We start from the raw sequence: 12,367 nt of genomic DNA, 5'->3' as shown, positions 1-12,367 counted from the left end.
TGCAGTCCCATAGCCCTGACTGTAACCATTTTACAGCCATTTTAAAGAACCAAAGTTCACATCCCCATTTACCTCTATTGGGTTTGGGTCCTGGGCCAAGTTCAAGGTCAAGTTTGGACCCGAACCAAACATTTTACTGTATGTTCTTTGAATTCGGCAAACCTAATTGTCCACTACTTGTCATTAGGGTTGAGCGACCTTGACCTTTTTAGAGTCGAGCCGTGTTTCGCGAAACCCGACAATCTTAAAAGTCGAGTCGAGTGGAATCGGCCGATTATCGCGAAAAGTCGGGTATCGACCGAAACATGAAACCCAATGCAAGTCAATGGGGGAGCATAGTCAGCAGTGAGTGGAGGCCAGGAAAAGACCTACACTGCCCATTTTAATGGCAAAAACATCCATTCTTGTTACAGAAGCTTGTCAATCGTAATTTAGCTTATAATAATTGGAAGGCATTTGAAATTGGGGGTCATTTGGCTAAAGTTGTGGGGGGTAGGGCTGGTTCAAGTAATTAGTGGGCCCAGTAAATCTGGACCATGTCACGGCAGTGGAGCAGGGAGAGGTAAGTATTTCATCTTTGCAAGTGCTGTGATCCTGAGCAAGCAGGGGGGGCCCACTCGTTGGCATTGGCACTGGCACAGGGCCCCTCAAAGTACAGCGGTGTGTTTGCACGGCGGGGGTGCCTCCCACCGGCAGCAACACTTTTGCGTACTCAGAGAGGCCCTGTGCCAGTGACGTCGCCAACTAGTATTCCTCCCCCACCTGATGAAGGAACCTGCACTTTCATCTGCACCTTCCTCTTTGTCCCTGTGTAAGGTGGTATGGTATGCGGGAAGAGGAACCTGACTTTCAGCAGGGTCACAATCTTGCTGTGTAGCGTGCACGGGGAATGTTGCGTTATGAGTCAATGTACCAGAAGACTCATCTATCACTGGCTGGGCAATGGGCAGGATGAGGAGGAAACACAGATATAGGCCCAAAGAATAAAGTGGGCTAAATGCAGTTCAAAATTGGTAACACAGGACTAACCAGGGGGCATTGCAGTGGAGGACAACTGGAATGAGAGGCTGACACAGAGAGTAGGCCCAAATCAGTAAGTAGTCGAAATGCAGTTCAAAATTGGCAACAGTAGTAAACAGGTGGCACAGCTTTGTTCAGTGGAGGAGAACAGCAAGGAGTGGCAGACACCGATAGTAGGCCCCAACCCAACTAGTAGGCCAAATGCAGTCTAACATTAACAACTACTTAACGAGAGCCTGAAAATGGAATTTCAGGACAGGAAACCAGGAGAACAGCAAGGAGCGGCAGACACTGTTAGTAGGCCCCAAACCAACTAGTACGCCAAATGCAGTTGTTCCATTTAACAACTATTTAACAAGAGCCTGAAGATAGAAGCTCAGGAAAGGCAACCTGGAGAACACCTTGGAGCGGAAGACACCGTCTCTACAACCCAGACCCAACTTGTAGGCCTAATGCAGTGTTGTTTCAACAACTACTTAACGAGAGCTAGAAGATCGAAGCTATGGAGAGGCAACCTGGAGAACACCTTGGAGCGGAAGACACCGTCTCTATTACCCAGACCCAAATTGTAGGCATAATGTAGTGTTGTTTCAACAACTACTTAACACGAGCATGAAGATTGAAGCAATGGAGAGGCAACCTGGAGAACACCTTGGAGCGGAGGACACCGTCTCTACAACACAGACCCATCTTGTAGGCCTAATGCAGTGTAGTTTTCAACAACTACTAAACGAGAGTAGGAAGATCGAAGCAATGTGGACGAAACCTGGGGAACACCTTGGAGTGTAACACACCGTCTCTCTACACCCCATACCCAATTTGTAGGCCTAATGCAGTGTAGTTTTCAACAACTACTAAACGAGAGTAGGAAGATCGAAGCAATGTGGACGAAACCTGGGGAACACCTTGGAGTGTAACACACCGTCTCTCTACACCCCATACCCAATTTGTAGGCCTAATGCAGTGTAGTTTGCAACAACTACTAAGCGAGAGTAGGAAGACCGAAGCAATAGCGAGGAAACCTGGGGAACACCTTGGAGTGGAACACACCGTCTCTACACCCCATACCCAATTTGTAGGCCTAATGCAGTGTAGTTTGCAACAACTACTGAACGAGAGTAGGAAGATCGAAGCAATGTGGACGAAATCTGGGGAACACCTTGGAGTGTAACACACCGTCTCTCTACACCCCATACCCAATTTGTAGGCCTAATGCAGTGTATTTTTCAACATCTACTAAACGAGAGTAGGAAGATCGAAGCAATGTGGACGAAACCTGGGGAACACCTTGGAGTGTAACACACCGTCTCTCTACACCCCATACCCAATTTGTAGGCCTAATGCAGTGTAGTTTGCAACAACTACTAAACGAGAGTCGGAAGACCGAAGCAATGGCGAGGAAACCTGGGGAACACCTTGGAGTGGAACACACCGTCTCTACACCCCATACCCAATTTGTAGGCCTAATGCAGTGTAGTTTGCAACAACTACTAAACGAGAGTAGGAAGATCGAAGCAATGTGGACGAAACCTGGGGAACACCTTGGAGTGTAACACACCGTCTCTCTACACCCCATACCCAATTTGTAGGCCTAATGCAGTGTAGTTTGCAACAACTACTAAACGAGAGTCGGAATACCGAAGCAATGGCGAAAAAACCTGGGGAACACCTTGGAGTGGAACACACCGTCTCTACACCCCATACCCAATTTGTAGGCCTAATGCAGTGTAGTTTGCAACAACTACTAAATGAGAGTAGGAAGATCAAAGCAATGTGGACGAAACCTGGGGAACACCTTGGAGTGTAACACACCGTCTCTCTACACCCCATACCCAATTTGTAGGCCTAATGCAGTGTAGTTTTCAACAACTACTAAACGAGAGTAGGAAGATCGAAGCAGTGTGGACGAAACCTGGGGAACACATTGGAGTGTAACACACCGTCTCTCTACACCCCATACCCAATTTGTAGGCCTAATGCAGTGTAGTTTGCAACAAGTACTAAACGAGAGTCGGAAGACCGAAGCAATGGCGAGGAAACCTGGGGAACACCTTGGAGTGGAACACACCGTCTCTACACCCCATACCCAATTTGTAGGCCTAATGCAGTGTAGTTTGCAACAACTACTAAATGAGAGTAGGAAGATCGAAGCAATGTGGACGAAACCTGGGGAACACCTTGGAGTGTAACACACCGTCTCTCTACACCCCATACCCAATTTGTAGGCCTAATGCAGTGTAGTTTTCAACAACTACTAAATGAGAGTAGGAAGATCGAAGCAATGTGAACGAAACCTGGGGAACACCTTGGAGTGGAACACACCGTCTCTCTACACCCCATACCTAATTTGTAGGCCTAATGCAGTGTAGTTTGCAACAACTACTAAACGAGAGACGGAAGACCGAAGCAATGGCGAGGAAACCTGGGGAACACCTTGGAGTGGAACACACCGTCTCTACACCCCATACCCAATTTGTAGGCCTAATGCAGTGTAGTTTGCAACAACTACTAAACGAGAGTCGGAAGACCGAAGCAATGGCGAGGAAACCTGGGGAACACCTTGGAGTGGAACATACCGTCTCTCTACACCCCATACCCAATTTGTAGGCCTAATGCAGTGTAGTTTGCAACAACTCTTAAACGAGAGTAGGCAGATCGAAGCAATGGAGAGGAAACCTGGGGCACACCTTGGGGCGGCAGACACCGTTAGTAGGCCCTACCAAAGTAGTAGCCCCAATGCAGTTTTAAAATTCCTAGAGGCTGAAAACAAGACTATTGACGCTCTGCTTTTTTCAAAGGAGGACTGCTGTATTGAGTGGCGCAGACAGACACAGGTAGTAGGCCTTAAACCAAAAATGTGGCTCACTGCAGTTTAAAAAAGGTTACAGGGGTACACAGGCAGCATTGCTCTGGGCAGTGGAGGACAATTTCAATAGTGGACTGCAGACAGAATTTGTACACCTACTATTAAAAAAAGGATGCTCTATGCAATTAAAAATAGGTTCCAGGGGTCCACGGGCAGCAGTGGTGTGGTCAGTGGACGAGTATTGGAAGGAGGGACCGCAGACAGGCGTAGTAGGCCTAACATAACAAAATTAGGTTGTAGGCACTTTAAAATTGGTTCCAGGGGTGCACGTGCAGCAGTGGTGTGGTCAGCGGAGGACAATTTGAATTAAGGTCTGCAGACAGACTTTGTAGGCTGTCCCCTGTGGACCATGCATCCAACACATTAACCCAGTGCGCCGTAATGGACACGTAACTTTTTTTGGACATGCCTACTGGTCCATGCGTCTCTTGTCAGGTGCACCTTTCTACTGTTTGATTGCCTGAGTGCTATGACAATGCAGACTTTTTCATGCCGGTGGAGGGCTGGGATGGCTTTTCTCGCAAAAGAAATGTCGAGTGTGTAGCTTGAACCGTGGTACATCGTAGTTCATCTGGGCTTTCTAAATATAAAACAAAGAAAAAAAGGAGGCTCCATGCACTTTCAGCTGGGTTCCAGGGGTACACGGCCAGCATTGGTCTGGTCAGTGGAGGCCTAGTGGAAGGAGGGACCGCAGACAGGCTTCGAAGGCCTAACATAATAAATTAGGGCTGTAGGCACTTTAACATTGGTTCCAGGGGTACACGGGCAGCAGTAGACTGGTCAGTGGAGGCCTAGTGGAAGGAGGGACCGCAGACAGGCTTCGAAGGCCTAACATAATAAATTAGGGCTGTGGGCACTTTAACATTGGTTCCAGGGATACACGGGCAGCAGTAGACTGGTCAGTGGAGGCCTAGTGGAAGGAGGGACCGCAGACAGGCTTCGAAGACCTAACATAATAAATTAGGGCTGTGGGCACTTTAACATTGGTTCCAGGGATACACGGGCAGCAGTAGACTGGTCAGTGGAGGCCTAGTGGAAGGAGGGACCGCAGACAGGCTTCGAAGGCCTAACATAATAAATTAGGGCTGTAGGCACTATACCATTGGTTCCAGGGGTACACGGGCAGCAGTAGACTGGTCAGTGGAGGCCTAGTTGAAGGAGGGACCGCAGACAGGCTTCGAAGGCCTAACATAATAAATTAGGGCTGTGGGCACTTTAACATTGGTTCCAGGGATACACGGGCAGCAGTAGACTGGTCAGTGGAGGCCTAGTGGAAGGAGGGACCGCAGACAGGCTTCGAAGGCCTAACATAATAAATTAGGGCTGTAGGCACTTTAACATTGGTTCCAGGGGTACACGGGCAGCAGTAGACTGGTCAGTGGAGGCCTAGTGGAAGGAGGGACCGCAGACAGGCTTCGAAGGCCTAACATAATAAATTAGGGCTGTAGGCACTTTAACATTGGTTCCAGGGGTACACGGGCAGCAGTAGACTGGTCAGTGGAGGCCTAGTGGAAGGAGGGACCGCAGACAGGCTTCGAAGGCCTAACATAATAAACTAGGGCTGTGGGCACTTTAACATTGGTTCCAGGGATACACGGGCAGCAGTAGACTGGTCAGTGGAGGCCTAGTGGAAGGAGGGACCGCAGACAGGCTTCGAAGGCCTAACATAATAAATTAGGGCTGTGGGCACTTTAACATTGGTTCCAGGGATACACGGGCAGCAGTAGACTGGTCAGTGGAGGCCTAGTGGAAGGAGGGACCGCAGACAGGCTTCGAAGGCCTAACATAATAAATTAGGGCTGTAGGCACTATAACATTGGTTCCAGGGGTACACGGGCAGCAATAGACTGGTCAGTGGAGGCCTAGTGGAAGGAGGGACCGCAGACAGGCTTCGAAGGCCTAACATAATAAATTAGGGCTGTGGGCACTTTAACATTGGTTCCAGGGATACACGGGCAGCAGTAGACTGGTCAGTGGAGGCCTAGTGGAAGGAGGGACCGCAGACAGGCTTCGAAGGCCTAACATAATAAATTAGGGCTGTGGGCACTTTAACATTGGTTCCAGGGATACACGGGCAGCAGTAGACTGGTCAGTGGAGGCCTAGTGGAAGGAGGGACCGCAGACAGGCTTCGAAGGCCTAACATAATAAATTAGGGCTGTAGGCACTTTAACATTGGTTCCAGGGGTACAGTTAGTAGTCCCAAAAAATCAATACATGTTAATGTCTCGCATTACAACAAAAAGAAAAACCAAAAGGGTGCAATCATTAGGTACAGGGTTGGGCTCCTCTGCGTAGTTTCAGACCTAGTAATTTTGCACAAAGTATTTACTTGGGTAAATATAGGACACTGCCCCTGACTATGTTAAGTACCATCATACATGTCAACACAATGGTATTGTCAGTGGCAGTAATTTACGGATGTCAGCGCATAGACTAAACATAGGTGTAACTGTGAGAGATAATTGTGCAAGTGGTAGAGCAATGTTTGACCTGGGGGTGGGTGAACTCTCTTGTGGCTGGCGGTACATGCCCAGGGCCCCTCATGTTACAACAGTGTGTCTGACGTTGGGTGCGCACCACCACCACCAGAGACACTTTATTGTACTATGAGGGACCCAGTGGCAGTGCCGTAGACCAAAAGCGGGCGCACCCACCTCTTCAGACAAACAGCACTCTCACGGGTGCTTGCGCCAAGTGGCGATACCACGGCCCCGTGTGGGGAGTTTGGCCATTTAGGGAGGTGTAAACATGTTGTATGCTGGACAATCAGCTGCTGCAAATTACGAGATTGGTAAAGTCATTCAGAGTAGTCCACAGGCAATACCTTTTCATAGGAAAGCTAGGTGTCGGCCGGGCAAGGTGGGGCAAAAGAATTCGAAATCCAGTTGTGGTTCATTTTAATGAAGGTTAGATCATCAACATTTTGGGTGGCCAGACGAGTCCTTTTTTCGGTTAATATTGGACCTGCAGCACTGAATACTCTTTCTGATAGGACACTAGCTGCCGTACAAGCAAGCTCCTGCAATGCATATTCTGCCAATTCTGGCCAGGTGTCTAATTTGGATGCCCAGTAATCAAATGGGAATGACGGTTGAGGTAGAACATCGATAAGTGATGAAAAATAGTTAGTAACCATACTGGACAAATGTTGTCTCCTGTCACTTTGAATTGATGCAGCAGTACCTGTCCTGTCTGCGGTCATAGCAAAATCACTCCACAACCTGGTCAGAAAACCCCTCTGTCCAACGCTACTTCGGATTTCTGCACCTTCAACACTTCTGTTCTGCTGCCCCCTGCTGCTCGTGTGAGAACGATCACGGGCGCTGTGTGCTGGGAATGCCTGAAGCAAACGGTCAACAAGAGTTGATTGTTTGGTTGCTAATATTAGTTCCAAGTTCTCATGTGGCATAATATTTTGCAATTTGCCTTTATAGCGAGGATCAAGGAGGCAGGCCAACCAGTAATCGTCATCGTTCATCATTTTAGTAATGCGTGTGTCCCTTTTGAGGATACGTAAGGCATAATCCGCCATGTGGGCCAAACTTCCAGTTGTCAAATCAGCGGTTGTGCTTGGTTGAGGGGCAGTTTCAGGCAAATCTACGTCACTTGTGTCCCTCAAAAAACCAGAACCCGGCCTTGCCACGCCACCAATTTCCAGTGGCCCCGGAAAAGCTTCCTCATTAAAAATATACTCATCCCCATCATCCTCCTCGTCCTCCTCCTCTTCGCCCGCTACCTCGTCCTGTACACTGCCCTGACCAGACAATGACTGACTGTCATCAAGGCTTTCCTCTTCCTCTGCTGCAGACGCCTGATTTTTTATGTGCGTCAAACTTTGCATCAGCAGACGCATTAGGGGGATGCTCATGCTTATTATGGCGTTGTCTGCACTAACCAGCCGTGTGCATTCCTCAAAACACTGAAGGACTTGACACATGTCTTGTATCTTCGACCACTGCACACCTGACAACTCCATGTCTGCCATCCTACTGCCTGCCCATGTATGCGTATCCTCCCACAAAAACATTACAGCCCGCCTCTGTTCGCACAGTCTCTGAAGCATGTGCAGTGTTGAGTTCCACCTTGTTGCAACGTCTATGATTAGGCGATGCTGGGGAAGGTTCAAAGACCGCTGATAGGTCTGCATACGGCTGGAGTGTACGGGCGAACGGCGGATATGTGAGCAAAGTCCGCGTACTTTGAGGAGCAGGTCGGATAACCCCGGATAAGTTTTCAGGAAGCACTGCACCACCAGGTTTAAGGTGTGAGCCAGGCAAGGAATGAGTTTCAGTTGGGAAAGGGAGATGGCAGCCATGAAATTCCTTCCGTTATCACTCACTACCTTGCCTGCCTCAAGATCTACTGTGCCCAGCCACGACTGCGTTTCTTTCTGCGAGAACTCGGACAGAACTTCCGCGGTGTGTCTGTTGTCACCCAAACACTTCATAGCCAATACAGCCTGCTGACGCTTGCCAGTAGCTGCCCCATAATGGGACAACTGGTGTGCAACAGTGGCAGCTTCGGATGGAGTGATTGGGCGACTGCGATCTGTGGACGAGCTCTCGCTTCTGCAGGAGGACGAGGAGGAGGAGGAGGGGGTGCGAACGCCTACAGCCAACTGTTTCCTAGACCGTGGGCTAGGCAGAACTGTCCCGAAATTGCTGTCCCCTGTGGACCCTGCATCCACCACATTCACCCAGTGTGCCGTGATGGACACGTAACGTCCCTGGCCATGCCTACTGGTCCATGCATCTGTTGTTAGGTGCACCTTTGTACTCACAAATTGCCTGAGTGCATGGACGATGCGCTCTTTAACATGCTGGTGGAGGGCTGGGATGGCTTTTCTCGAAAAGAAGTGTCGACTGGGTAGCTCGTAGCGTGGTACAGCGTAGTCCATCAGGGCTTTGAAAGCTTCACTTTCAACTAACCGGTAGGGCAACATCTCTAACGAGATTAGTCTAGCTATGTGGGCGTTCAAACCCTGTGTATGCGGATGCGAGGATAAGTACTTCCTTTTTCTAACCAGAGTCTCATGTAGGATGAGCTGGACTGGAGAGCTGGAGATCGTGGAACTAGCGGGTGTGCCGGTGGACATGGCAGACTGAGAGACGGTTGGAGATGGTATTGTTTCCGCCTGTGCCCTAGATGCAGTGTTTCCTACTACGAAACTGGTGATTCCCTGACCCTGACTGCTTTGGCCTGGCAAAGAAACCTGCACAGATACTGCAGGTGGTGCGGAAAATGGTGGCCTTACAGTGACGGCAGGGATGTAGCGTTGGTGAGTAGCTTCATTGGCCGAGGGTGCTACAACCTTAAGGGACTTTAGGTAGTTAGTCCAGGCTTGCAAATGCATGGTGGTTAAATGTCTATGCATGCAACTTGTATTCAGACTTTTCAGATTCTGACCTCTGCTTAAGGTAGTTGAACATTTTTGACAGATGACTTTGTGCGGATCAATTGGATGTTGTTTAAAAAAATGCCTGACTGCACTCTTTCGAGCTTCGGATCCCTTTTCAGGCATTGCAGACTGAGCTTTAACCGGATGGACACGCTGTCCTCCAACAGTTTTTGGCTTTGCCACGCGTTTTGTCCCATCTACGGGCCCGGCAGATGGAACCTGTTGCGATGTTGATGCCTGCTGTGGCCCCTCCTCCTCCGCTTCAGAACTACTGCCGCCTGCACCCTGTTGCCCCAATGGCTGCCAATCGGGGTCAACAACTGGGTCATCTATAACCTCCTCTTCTAGATCGTGCGCAACTTCGTCTCTGTCACCGTGTAAGTTGGTGGTAGAGCGTTCGTGACGGGGCAACATAGTCTCATCAGGGTCTGATTCTGGATCAGTACCATGCGAGGGCAATGTTGTGGTCTGAGTCAAAGGACCAGTATAGTAGTCTGGCTGTGGCTGTGCATCAGTGCACTCCATGTCAGATTCAACTTGTAATGGGCATGGCCTGTTAACTGCTTCATTTTCTAAGCCAGGAACGGTATGTGTAAAGAGCTCCATGGAGTAACCCGTTGTGTCGCCTGCTGCATCCTTCTCTGTTGTTGTTTTTGCTGAAGAGGACAAGGAAGCGACTTGTCCCTGACCGTGAACATCCACTAACAGCGCGCTGCTTTTACATTTACCAGTTTCAAAAGAGGAGGCAAAAGAGCTAGAGGCTGAGTCAGCAAGGTAAGCCAAAACTTGCTCTTGCTGCTCCGGCTTTAAAAGCGGTTTTCCTACTCCCAGAAGAGGGAGCGTTCGAGGCCTTCTGTAGCCAGACGACGAACCTGGCTCCACAGCTCCAGACTTAGGTGCAATATTTTTTTTCCCACGACCACCTGGTGCTCCACTACCACTACCATCATTACCAGCTGACAATGAACACCCACGGCCACGACCTCTTCCACCAGACTTCCTCATTGTTTTAAAAACGTAACCAAAGTAACGGTATTTGTTGCTGTCAAACAACTTACACGGTGAGCTATAACTTCAGCATGATTTAGATATCCCTTTACAGGTGGGTGAGACCGCAAGGAAAATCAGGCACAATGTTACACACTCTGTTTTCGGTGGCACCAAATGAGAGAGATGCCACAAACGCAGGACTGTCACTCAAGCAGAAATGTCAATATTGATCTCCCACTTTTTTTTTTTATTTGTTCAGGGAGAATTTAGAAACCAAATTAAAAAAAAAATAGGCTTTCTATGGCCCACTATTTGAGAGAGAGAGATGGCACACCCAGGAGTCAAGACTGTCACACAAGCAGAAAGGGCAATATTAATCTCCCACTGATTTTTTTTTATTTTTTCAGGGAGACTTTAGAAACAAAATAAAATAAAATGATTTTTTCAGGAAGAATTTAGAAACCAAATAAAATAAAATGATTTTTTCAGGAAAAATTTAGAAACCAAATAAAATAAAATCATTTTTTCAGGGAGAATTTAGAAACCAAATAAAAAAAAAATAGGCTTTCTATGGCCCACTATTTGAGAGAGAGAGAGATGGCACACCCAGGAGTCAGGAGTGGCACACAATCAGAAAGGGCAAGATTAATCTCCCACTGATTTCTTTTTGATTTTTTCAGGGAGAATTTAGAAACACAATTAAAAAAAATAGGCTTTCTATGGCCCAGTGCCCACTATTTGAGAGAGAGAGATGGCACACCCAGGAGTCAAGACTGTCACACAAGCAGAAAGGGCAATATTAATCTCCCACTAATTTTTTTTTTTTCAGGGAGACTTTAGAAACAAAATAAAATAAAATGATTTTTTCAGGAAGAATTTAGAAACCAAATAAAATAAAATGATTTTTTTCAGGGAGAATTTAGAAAACAAATAAAATAAAATGATTTTTTCAGAGAGAATTTAGAAACCAAATAAAAAAAAAATAGGCTTTCTATGGCCCACTATTTGAGAGAGAGAGATGGCACACCCAGGAGTCAGGAGTGGCACACAAGCAGAAAGGGCAAGATTAATCTCCCACTGATTTTTTTTTTTCAGGGAGACTTTAGAAACAAAATAATATAAAATGATTTTTTTCAGGAAGAATTTAGAAACCAAATAAAATAAAATGATTTTTTCAGGGAGAATTTAGAAACCAAATAAAAAAAAATAGCCTTTCTATGGCCCAGTGCCCACTATTTGAGAGAGAGAGATGGCACACCCAGGAGTCAAGACTGTCACACAAGCAGAAAGGGCAATATTAATCTCCCACTGATTTTTTTTTTTTCAGGGAGACTTTAGAAACAAAATAAAATAAAATGATTTTTTCAGGAAGAATTTAGGAACCAAATAAAATAAAATGATTTTTTCAGGGAGAATTTAGAAACACAATAAAAAAAAATAGGCTTTCTACGGCCCAGTGCCCACTATTTGAGAAAGAGAGATGGCACACCCAGGAGTCAAGACTGTCACACAAGCAGAAAGGGCAATATTAATCTCCCACTGATTTTTTTTTTTTTCAGGGAGACTTTAGAAACAAAATAAAATAAAATGTTTTTTTCAGGAAGAATTTAGAAACCAAATAAAAAAAAATAGGTTTTTAATGGCCCACTATTTGAGAGAGAGAGAGAGATGGCACACCCAGGAGTCAGGAGTGGCACACAATCAGAAAGGGCAAGATTAATCTCCCACTGATTTCTTTTTGATTTTTTCAGGGAGAATTTAGAAACACAATAAAAAAAAAATAGGCTTTCTATGGCCCAGTGCCCACTATTTGAGAGAGAGAGATGGCACACCCAGGAGTCAAGACTGTCACACAAGCAGAAAGGGCAATATTAATCTCCCACTGATTTTTTTTTTTTCAGGGAGACTTTAGAAACAAAATAAAATAAAATGATTTTTTCAGGAAGAATTTAGAAACCAAATAAAATAAAATGATTTTTTTCAGGGAGAATTTAGAAAACAAATAAAATAAAATGATTTTTTCAGAGAGAATTTAGAAACCAAATAAAAAAAAAATAGGCTTTCTATGGCCCACTATTTGAGAGAGAGAGAT

Source organism: Ranitomeya imitator, chromosome 4 (assembly GCF_032444005.1).
Source record: "Ranitomeya imitator isolate aRanImi1 chromosome 4, aRanImi1.pri, whole genome shotgun sequence".
NCBI classification, from domain to species: Eukaryota; Metazoa; Chordata; class Amphibia; order Anura; family Dendrobatidae; genus Ranitomeya; species Ranitomeya imitator.
This window is presented reverse-complemented; position numbering follows the sequence as displayed.